The sequence below is a fragment of the Montipora foliosa genome, chromosome 10 (assembly GCF_036669935.1).
Source record: "Montipora foliosa isolate CH-2021 chromosome 10, ASM3666993v2, whole genome shotgun sequence".
Lineage (NCBI taxonomy): Eukaryota > Metazoa > Cnidaria > Anthozoa > Scleractinia > Acroporidae > Montipora > Montipora foliosa.
The window spans coordinates 29401140-29413170 of NC_090878.1; positions in this window are offsets into that span (position 1 = coordinate 29401140).

Genomic DNA, 12031 nt, shown 5'->3' on the forward strand with positions numbered 1-12031 from the left:
GGCTTCGATTTCGCGGCTATCGGAGTGAAATGAAAGAAAAACAATTGCCCATTAATCCTACGGTGGATTTGTGGCCGTGGGGACATTTTGATATGAGACTTTTTGGCTTCGGTTGGTGGGCTCACCCGGACTGGAGTGTTTCGCCTTGTTCTTTTTCTTTACATGGAGAGATTTGGAACTCAAATCGCTTCAATTGGGTAACATAACGACACCTGGGGGAGAAGAAAACACACGCATATATGGAATTGAATAAGGTAAGCCATTTGTAATGAGAATGCCATGCTACAAAATTACTTCCATGAATATCATCCGAACTCCCATAGAAACTTTTATATTAGATTTGACGTCATGTTGTTTGTGCTGTCTAGACAAGAGAACTTGGGCTGCCTATGGTATTAAAAGCCAATCAAATCCAAACTGAGGAAAGACATCAAAAGAATTGGAAAGTTTAAGCATCTTAATAGATGAAAAGGATTTCGAGGCTACAATTAGGAAGCCTGACATTTCTAGTTAATATTAAGTTGTGCATGACTTCTGCAGGGCTTTTCTACCATGCGTGGTGAGCCTATGCCATGTACATGTTATGATTAAATATAATTTTTTATGCTTTTATCCTAGTAAACAGTCCAGTATTCGAAGAGACTTGGCACTCGGTGATGAATGAGATGTTGGCATTCAATTTGGTAGTGATACCCGTCAGGTTTCCCAATGGTTCTCGTCATATTGTAGAAATGAGAACGTTATTCGTTGCTTTCTTTTCGACGATACAAGACGCTTTCTTTTATTTATCCCTTTCCTCTCCTAATCCCAATTCCTTCTCGTGCGTTTACAGTACATGGCAGTACTTTTACTGGGCCAAAAGGTTTGTATCAATCAATGATTTGTTCGAGATCTATTATATAATTAAAGGTGGCTGTGAAGCATTTGCATATATTTATTAAATTTAAAGGACAAGGAGCGGATACTGGGCACTGGCCAGTATACATAGGTCAAAGGTCCTCAGTTTTTGCAACTATTAGGGGGGACGAAAAGGCATGATTATAAAGACATTGAAGAAATATCTTGATGAGTGCCGACAACACCCCGATTTTAAAATAGAACATTTTACAGTTGTAGCTATGTTACCTCGCCTAAGAGTGGAAGAGAGGCTGTCAGTAACTCTGCTTTAATATGAACCTTTGTACTTTTTAAATTTAATTAATGTAGACTAATTAGAATTACAACAGCACAATTTACCTGATAATAGCAGTGAGGTCTGCATCAAGTCAAGGTCACCGGCAGCTTCGCAGCCATTCATAAGCTACTTTAGGTCACTGAGCAAATAACTGTAAAATGGCCTATAGACGCGCAAGATATCATAAAAGGACAAGATGCGTAGAACCGTATGCAGGCCTACCGCATGATACAACAAAAGTAGTCTTTCTCGCTGACTGAAATTATCTGAGCAGGGTATAAGGCACGCAGAAGCATAGCCATTAAATCTGGTCATACATATGGAAGCTATCATAGGAAAGAGGACCGTAAGGAGAAGTAAATGTGACAACTAACATTTTAAAAATGATGTTCACAAATAAAAAAAAAAAAAAACACAGTATACAAAATGTATGGGAGACTTCTCTCCATTGTAGTAAAACTGTAAAAAGGTGCTTGCATCTCCACCAAAATAATTGACTTCTTTTATAATCCAACTTTGGGGCTATCTTGTTGACGTTTTTATTAATTTTGTGGATGTAGCCCACTCGTCAAGTATCTTGCATGCGCCAGCACCAAAACTGTTTGCGTTTTCTCACGTTAATCATAATTTGCAGTCATCATTGATTATAATACATACTTTAATATCATGGGTGACAAATAAGTCCTTAATTTAGGCGCGAACTTTCAGCGTTAATTTAAAATTTCACTTGTGAAATTACAAAATTGCCTTGGTAACATCTCTTGTATCTCGATCAGAGCCAAGATGGCGTCTAGATTTAAGACAGTGACCATTGAAGAAGTTACGAAATTAAAAGAAGCGGCAGAAAATTTATATACGTGAAAGAGCACAATTAACTTGGTGAGAGTTTTTGAGAAGTGGTGTGACGAAAATAGCCTTAAGAAAAACTTGGAGATGATTCTTCCCGAGCAGTTGGATAAAGTACTCGAGCGATTTTACAATTACGGTTGTGAGCGTAATTTGTCACCCACAACATTAAAAGGTAATCAAATGGTTTTCTCGTGAAATTAGGAAATAATTTCACTTGCGTTTTGTCAAAATTCTGATAATTTCCCTCGCCTAAAGGCTCGGGAAATTATCAGAATTTTGACAAAACGCAAGTGAAATTATTTCCTAATTTCACTCGTCGCCATTTGATTACACATACTAATTAATCACTCCCCATAGGGGCTTTTCAGGGCCAACAACAGAACCGGGGAGTAACAGGAGCAAATTTAACGCGTGGTCAGCCAAATAGAAGATGACTAAAAGGTGCAAAGATTCTTTGTTGCCGGTCGAGCTTTCCTGTTCAGAAGTGCCAGTAAAACACGTTGGCCTTTAATATTCAGTAAATGAATGAAGGGGGTAGTCTCTAAAGAAATTGTGGTGCTGCGTCGGTGGGGAAGTAGTATACAAAAATTTGGTTTTATCAACGGAGTAGATAATGTAAATTTGCCACCGTACAGAGATTCTAAAATCTGACGTTTCGAGCGTTAGCCCTTCGTCAGAGCGAATCGAGGAATTGTGGGTTACTTGTAGTTTTTATAGTAGAGTAGGAGCTATGCTATTGGTGATAACATGGCAACGTGAAAAATAGGAATATATTGGTTAAATGAAAAGCGTTCGTTAATACCCTAACCCGCTTTCGGCAAGGCGGCAAACAACCAAGCTCAGAAACACTCCTCTGCCTTGCCGAACTAGTTTTAACGCTTAACTCTTTTTTTTGGGCCGGCAACTATCACAAACAAATTAATGGTGTAGCGATGGGCACAAGAATGGGACCTAGCTATGCCAATCTTTTTGTAGGATATGTTGAACACCACTTTTTTAATCAGTACAACGGCCCCAAACCTGAACTCTACGGCCGCTACATCGACGACTGCATCGGCTCTATTTCATCCAACAGAGAAGAAGTCGATCAATTTATAACTTCCGTTAATTCCCTCCATCCGGCTCTTAAATATACCCGGGAAATTTCGGAAACTTCATTGGCTTTCCTAGATATCAAAGTTTCTATTAGTGGCAACGTGCTATGTACCAGTGTGCACTACAAACCTACAGATTCTCACAGTAATTTGTTGTATTCATCGTCAGATCCATCACATTTCAAGAACTCCATAGCTTATTCTCAATTTCTTATACTTCGACGTCTATGTAGTGATGACTCCGATTTTTCCAGCAAATCAGAGGAGATGTGCAAGTTCTTCGAAAAACGTGGCTATCCTGTCTCTGTGGTCAAAGCGGGCCATCATCGCGCCCAACAATTTGATGGACAGTCATCACTACAAACGTCACAAAAAGATAAAAATGGCACAATTCCATTCACCCTCACTTTCCATCCTCATAATCACGCAGTCAAAAATATGATTCTTAATAATTTTAAATTACCCAAAATGATCCCGAGACTGGCAGAATCTTTTCGCAACCTCCACTTATTTCATTCAAACGCGACAAAAACGTAGGCAACTTTTTAGTTAGAAGCGCGCTCAAAACTAACTAGCAACCCGGCACTTTCAAATGCGCGCGCTCGCGATGCAAAACTTGTCTTTTCATTGTTAATGCAAACAAGATATCGGGACCTAAGCGATCTGTTAAGATCACCGATCGTTTCACATGTATCTCCGCAAATGTCATTCATTGCATAACCTGTACGTTATGCAATAAATTATACATTGGCGAGACAGGTAGACGACTAGGCGACCGATTCCGCGAACACCTTCGCAATGTTTAGAAGAATGACAAGGATGCATCTAAGCCAGTCGCTCGCCATTTTAATCTCCCTGACCACTCCAAAAACACATGGCTATCTGCGGCCTTTCCCTACATCTAGGTGCGACGGAAAGCCGCAAGAATCTGGAACAAAAATTCATCTTCCAAATCGGCACCCTTAATCGTCACGGTATTAACGAATTCGCTCTGACGAAGGGTTAACGCTCGAAACGTCAGCTTTTAGAATCTCTGTACGGTGGCCAATTTACATTATCAACTCCGTTGATAAAACCAAATTTTTGTTTAATATTCAGTAAACTGATTTATGTCTAGTACCATGGGGGCACAATCACTAGGGATATTTTTACATGAGGGCGCAAATTATGCAAGTAAGAATCACATCGAGTGTATCACTGCCAAAAACCCCTGTTTAGGAACGTGAGACTCAAAAAGATGTTCAATGTTAATGAATTTTAATTACATCGTACCTTTTTTTGTGCTTGAATGCAAAGGCGGTAGAAATGGGCATTTAAGGACGTTCGCGCCCAAAACGTTCCCACGTACAGATTTTTTTAAAACTTGCCACGCAGAAAGGTAATGATCTAATTTTGCCAAAAAGGCGAAAAAAATGGGGGGTCACCGTGCTCGTTTTCGAGATCATGAGGTGCATTTTTAGAAGATTGCGTTACTTTAAGACGATCTTAGCTTACAACCGTCAGCAATAAAAAAGCTATTTGAGTGAAATTTAGATGAGGTAAACGTACTCAGTTCAACATAACTAATATAGCTAAATTAACCTTTGCAGCTGATGTCTTTTTCTGAGGTGAAATAGACCTTGAAAAACGATACATAATAGTCTAAGAAAGAAAACTTCGGTCGCACGAGAGCATAAAAGGCCAGATATTTGTAACTTCTCACGTACAGATTTTTTTGTTTTTTGTTAAAATGGACAAAATCAAGAAGGAAGTGATCTACGGAAAGAAAAATGGGGGTCACCGAGCATTCAAGAGAGTAAAATCGCTGCGAAGTTCTCAAAGCGATTGTCTATTCGCACTGTCACGCCATTGCATGACATTTCCGAGAAGACCTGGGTCCACAGCTATCCCATGATGCCACATACTTTCATGTTCCCTTCTTGTGGAAATTTTTTGCGCCTTTAGCATCGTGTTTACTTGCGTGGTCTACGATGCATGACGTGTGCGTGACAAGTGCAAAAAGATGCGCAGTAGCAATGGGCGCGAACGTCCTTAAATGTCCATCTTGATAACCAACTTTTATGTACTTGGCAAATTGTTAGCTTTCTGGCGTATTCCTCCCAACTGTTCGAGTGTATCGTATCATGCTTAACACATAGGTAATTATAACGTGCTTTCAACATGAGACTAATATACTTTAGAATTTAAAAAAAACCTGGTTTTTTTTAAAGGACAGAAATTGGCTTCAGAGGAAATTAGGGAATTAAGGAATGTTGGTTTTTTCTATAGTGAAAGATGGAACGACATTATTGGTGGGGATGTGACAACGTGATAACAAGAATTAATTATTAAAGTAAAACGAAAAGCCGTTCTTTAATTCCGTTGGGATATTTTGAGTGAGCCGATTTTGCCTCTTAAATCTTGTTATCGACGTTGCCATACCCCACCAATAGCGTGGATCCATCTTTTTTTATATAAAACGCCAACAACCCATAATTTCCAGTAATAAGTATTCCCAGAAGTTACCGCGTTTCAAACGAAAACAGTTTCGAAAGGTGTTCTATTGGGAAACCTGAACCGCTTCAACCTAAACCGGTTGCGGTTGAAATGGTTAATCCCATAGAAGACGACCTAAGTTTAATCATTTGCTATCTATTTCCAATAGAAAGAGGAAGGATAAAGGTAAGCGTTAGTTTTAGCTTAGGACAAATGCAGCTGTTTATCCTTGCTTGAGTAGCAGCATTTGAGGAAACTTTGACATTAAGGGTGCGTTCGATTGACCGTATTCCGGAATAGGAATACATGGAATAGAAGATAGAAATCCTTCGTTTTTACGGAGATTCACATTAAAATTGTCAAAATCTGCTAAAATGCTATTTTATACAAATTTTTATCATCCTTGCTGCTTTTAAACGCGCCAAAAATACCGTTTTAATCATCACTCCAAGTATTCTTATTCCGGAATAGGGTCAATCGAACGCGCCCTAAATGTCTTTATTCTGAGACACGCCAGATGCTGAAGTTGGGGAAAAGATCAAGGGTACCCTTCGTCAGTCAGTTAGTTAGCTAGTTAGTTAGTTAGTTACTTAGTTAGTTACTTAGTTTGTCTGTCTTTTGTGAATAAAACGTCTTGTTCCAAGTATTTCCATATCATTTAAATGTGAATGCTTCATTGTCCTGCAAATTCGACAGAAAAATTATTAACCCCGAGAGATTTGAATTGCAATTATTTACAAAGAAAATTTTAAAAAAAACTCATACAGCCTGAGCCGATTTTGCCTGTATTAATTACGTCAATTGAACAGGTATTAAGTGTATCTATCAAAATGTCTAAATTATCTTTATAAAATAATAAAAGAAAACTGGATTTCCTTGTTAGTAAGAATATAAAGGTACTGCTTGTTCTATCTGTGTGTAGCTTTGGCATATTGAAATGGCGCTGTCTTCTCAGGTTGTCGTGAACAGGTGGGAAAAGCACTTTCAGTTTGTGATTTGGGTCACTTCAAACGGATTCATACAGTTTACTACACAGCGATGCATCGTGTTCTAAAATGGTGTAGTTCACTCCCTGTTTTTGTGATGAAGAGAACTTTTCTGACGTTATTATGGATATGGCTCTTTTCTCAAGGCGTGCCAGCTCGTTCGTCAAGTATTGAGGAAGATCATCGAAAAAGGCATTGCTGAGGTATAGCATAGTCGATAACAGATCTTACACATGATACCTAGAAGAGAGTTAAATCGTATGGTGGAACTCCAACTCTCTTCAACTGTGTAAGGAAGTGAAGTCTTGCCAAATTCTCTTACAGGCCTTTTTTATTACCTCAGATACCCGGTTATTCCTTCGTGGCACATATTGAATTTTCGTGCATCTCATTAAGAGCATTGCTTCACATATCTGTCAACGACCCAGCACCACAATTTCTTCACTAAAAGCTAAACCCTTTTACCTTTTATTTATTTTTTTTTAATTTTTGTTAAGGCTTGACCAATACCTTGTATGGAAATCAAAGCACTTTTTTTACTAATTTTTCCTCCTATTTTTTTGTACCCCAGAGAAATAGAAAACGAATCAAGCCTCTATCTAAGTCGTCATTTTTCTCGATATACATTCTAGTAATGAAGACTTCTGCCGCTTAACCTGTGATCAATCTGGACGACTTCAGCTACTTCTTTTCCGGTGTTGTGACACAAGGAAATGAAAGAAAATGACCTGGCTATTCACTATATGGTAACAGGTTCATAGTCACCATCTTCTTGTGCTGCGTTCTTCCCTTTGTATCTGATGTTGTAATATCCAGGGCTTTTCAATTTGCCTTGTAATTTCTCGTATTCAGATTGATCAGGAGACTGCATCTGTGAAGGCTTGGGCAGTAGATCCATGTAAGCCTCCTGCCCTGTCGCACCCGATGGAGTGTGATGCTGACTACCAGGTTGATCAGCAACGTAATTTTCTGAAGCATTGGTTTTCTGAGGGGACCTTTTCCTCCACAACAGCAGACCAATAACAAGGAACTGCACCGCAACGACACAGGACAAAGCGATGACAGCAACAAATAGTGTCTTGTTATCATGGCCTAAGATGGGGAGAAAAAAAAACTAATCTAAAGGAATACAACCGCAACTTTCTTGGAATTCAACCCGTTTGCAATTTAGTACCATCGGTTTTGTAAGCTAAGAGAAACAATAAAAGTACTCCATTTTCTATGAGCCCGTGTGTTGTCAGATTTTTCCAATCACTGTGCCCCAATTTACATCTGAAACACTAAACAAGGAACATTTTTCAAGATTGCTATCGACTTTACTAACAGACTACCAAAAACCGTTAACACCCGAAATATTTCATAGACTATATAGTTGAGGGATTAAAGAGGACGCATAAATTCTCTGTCGATGCGAGAATCGATGCGTCCTCTTTAATCCTTCAACTTAAGTATACTTAGCTCTGCTACCACAGCATTGAGCACTTTACGCCAAGGTTGACTCGACCTCCACATTTATATATATATATAAGCATTCATTCATATATACAAGCATTCATTCATATAAAACAAGGTCATCTTCAAGAGGTGACTACTTTGTTAAACCCTCAAGACTTGACAAACAAATTAAATCCTTTTCAAGAAATCGGGAGGCGTGGTGGCCTCATGGTTAGTGCGCTCGACTCCGGATCGAGTGGTCCGGGTTCGGGGCCTGGCAGGGGACATTGTGTTGTGTTCTTGGGCAAGACACTTTACTCTCACGGTGCCTCTCTCCACTCAGGTGTATAAATGGGTACCGGCGTAAAGCTGGGGGTAACCCTGCGATGGACTAGCATCCCATCCAGGGGGGAGTATAAATACTCCTAGTCGCTTCATGCTAATGAAACCGGAGATAAGCGCCGGCCTGATGAGCCTTCTGGCTCGTAAGCGGAGACTTTTTTTAAGAAATGGTGTAAAAATTTGGAATAAGTTACCTTGTGAAATTCGCCATCTATCCAAAAACAATTTTAAAATTAAAATCCACAATATCCTACTCCAAAGACTTTCAGAAGAAAATGACTATATTGATTTATCTGTCTTAATAACAAAAATATATTAGTACTTTGGCTTTTCATATTTACACTTTGTATTGGTTTGATTTTAGATGATATTTTCTTATTTTGGTTGACTGTATACTCTGTACACTAGGTATTCGTATACCTGTTCGTTTGTAAAACACATTTGATTACCGTAGCTTTCTCTACTTGTTCTCTCTTGTATATACATCTAATCACTCAAGTGTATTAAGGCTTGACCAATCTAATCATTATGCATATTTTTATTTGAAGGGAAGCATTTGTCCAATGTCCATGAAACTTAACAGAAAGTTTTTTTTTATCGGTGTTGTTATTAATTGGCCAAAATATTTTGCATCGCATTTTGGTCACGTGACCCTAAAACAACTCATGACGTCTTTATCCTTTACTCAAAAATGGGGAACATTTATAATTCAAAATTTTGAAAACGTTTGGCATTAACACGTTTAGCACAACTGTGCCTACCGAATGCAGCCTTTTAATGTGGTACTCCGTATTAACCTTTTAAGATATTCGGATGTTTATCATGTCACGTGACCTATTTTCGTCAATTCTTCATTGCTCTTAACATGTGGACATGATTAAAAGGCGGCATGACAAAGCCCTTAGAAGGGGTCATAGAATAATCAAGAAACAATATTGATATAATGTAGTTGAATGTTCCCCATTTTTGAGTAAAAAACATCACTGTTATAAGTCGATATCTGGTCACGTGACAAAAATTTGGTACGGAAAATTTGGAAAAGTTATAACAATACCGATAACTAACTGCCTGCCAAGTTTCATAGGCCCTGGACAAATGCTTTCCCTTCAAATAAAAATATGCATAATAGTTAGGCTGGTCAAGCCTTAATACACTTGAGCACTGCTCGCCTCGACTAGCTATTGCTACCTGCGAGCAGTGCAGATTGAAAAATGTATTATATAATAAAATTCTACAATAAACTAAACTAAAACTATATATATATATATATATATATATATATATATATATATATATCTGACTGAATTTACAAAAAGGTACCTGCTTGTACTTTGACAACTTAGCACTTTGAGATGCAGAAAAACGTTCTTGCTTTACATAGCTATGATTCCAGCAACGAACAACCTTTATTTCATAGTTGTAGGCATTTGATTTCTGCAATTAAGCAATGTCATATAGAAATACTGACCAGGACTGACATACTAACATGACACTCAGCCTACCCACTCTCAGTAAGTGACTTTGCTTTGGTCCGACAAGTTTCGGCGTAGAACTAGATTGTAGCATAGGGCCTTATCTAGCCATGTCTTGACGGAGCCCCACCCTGGGTTCCCAGCACAGTAGCTTGAAAACAGGCTTCGCCTGTTTTTTAAGCGAAAATCTACAGAGGTATCTTTTTGAAAATTCGGTCAGATATATATATATATATATATATATATATATATATATATATAATTAGTAGTGTAGGATGGGAGCAGAAATCGATACAACAAAGGAAATGAGTGAAAATGTGTTCAGCCGGGAATCGAACCCGGGTCTCCTGGTTACCGGTCAGATGCCTTACCACTAGGCCACTGAACCAACCCCGCCATTCAGCCGAATTGGAAGGACTTTTATATGGCAAGCTCTGAGGAGAATCGCACATTTTCTGCAGTGAGGATCGCGTCACTATGCTCAAGTTGATCAGCGATTCACAGCAAATTTCCCCCTATATATGAAATGATTGTGTAGGTTTGAGCGGGGAAATAACAACAACTAACTGCTTCATTTACCTTTGGGTATATATATATATATATATATAGGGAGTCTGTAAGTCGATTTTCTCGTGGAACAGTGCTCAATACGTTGAAGCAGAGCGGAATAAATATTTTAAGTTGCGTCCTTTTTTCCTCTTAAAATATTTATATATATATATATATATATATATATTTTTTTATAAAGTTGCATATAAACTGGAGAGGAAGAGAAAACTTCTCGAAGGTCCAGGGAATTTAATAAAAACGTTTCGGCCCTATATATATATATATATATATATATAGCTTTTAAATGACTCACCAAAATAATAGCATGACAAGGGCCAAATTTTGTTGATCAAATGGAAACACTTAGTACGGTGTAGCGATGAGCGCTTACGCGCGCGCGAGAGCGGAGCTCTATAGCTAAGAAAATTTGGTAAACTATCCATCCTATAAATGTTGGTTGTGACGCCAGCAATGCGTTCCGAACTAAATTAAGACATTACACGTTTTACGTGTAAACTTACAGTTTTAGTCATACAATGGCCGTTGTATGATGGAATCTCCTTAGTTACTTTGGAAACGTTAGGGAAACCGGCCGAATAGAGATTCTGGGAACTCAATGGAATTTAAAGATCACCTACTTCAACTGGGATTAATTTATGTTGTTTGCTCTGTGTTAAAGATTAGTTGCAAAAAATGAGGGTGGGAAAAATTCTTCCGGGTGATTTTTTACTTTACCATCTTTGCCTCTAAACTCATCCATAAAACACTAAAGAAATGGGTCAGAATTCCTTACCCCATAAAAAATCCGGAGGAAAGGGGTCAGAATCTCTCACCCCATAAAATACTGAAGAAAGGGGTCAGAATCTCTGACTCCATAAAACAATGAAGAAATAGATCAGAATTTCTGACCTCATAAAACATTGAAGAAAGTGGTCAGAATTTCTGACCCCATTACATACTGAAGAAAGGGGTCAGAAGCAAGGGATCACTGCAGAATTTCTGACTCCATAAGACACTGAAGAAAGCGGTTAGAATTTCTGACCCCATAAAACACTGAAGAAATAGGTCAGAATTTCTGACCCCATAAAACACTGAAGAAATAGGTCAGAATTTCTGACCCCATAAAACACTAAAGAAATGTGCCAGAAATCATAACAGTATTTAACCTTGAAGAAAAGGGTTCCGTAATCAAATACTTCAGAAAGAGATTCTTAATATCCAGCACAAAGAGAAAATTGCATCGACCTCTTTATTTTGAATTGCACGTAAAGTTATCAAACTAATTGCATTCGATCCTCCTAGCAATTATTCCACAATGTTCATTAATGGGCTAATGGGGATGTGCCGCTGGATGGGGTCGCATTTTCACGACTAGATTGGCTATAATGGGGTTGTCTTTTAGCTTTAACTTTAACTTTATTTAGAAGCAAATCATAATTCTACAATAATTCTTCTCGTAGTTAGCAGTGCTATTCTAGGCGGGCCACTTACTCTGCGACATTATTACTGGCTCTCACAAGTAAACAAAAAGACACTTTAAAATTTACAAGAATTATACACAAACAAACGCCTCGTACGTAAGGAGAAAAAAGTGAAGAAAATAAATAAATGATCTGAGGTATTATAGGTAACTGATTCGAAAGATTGATGAAGCGC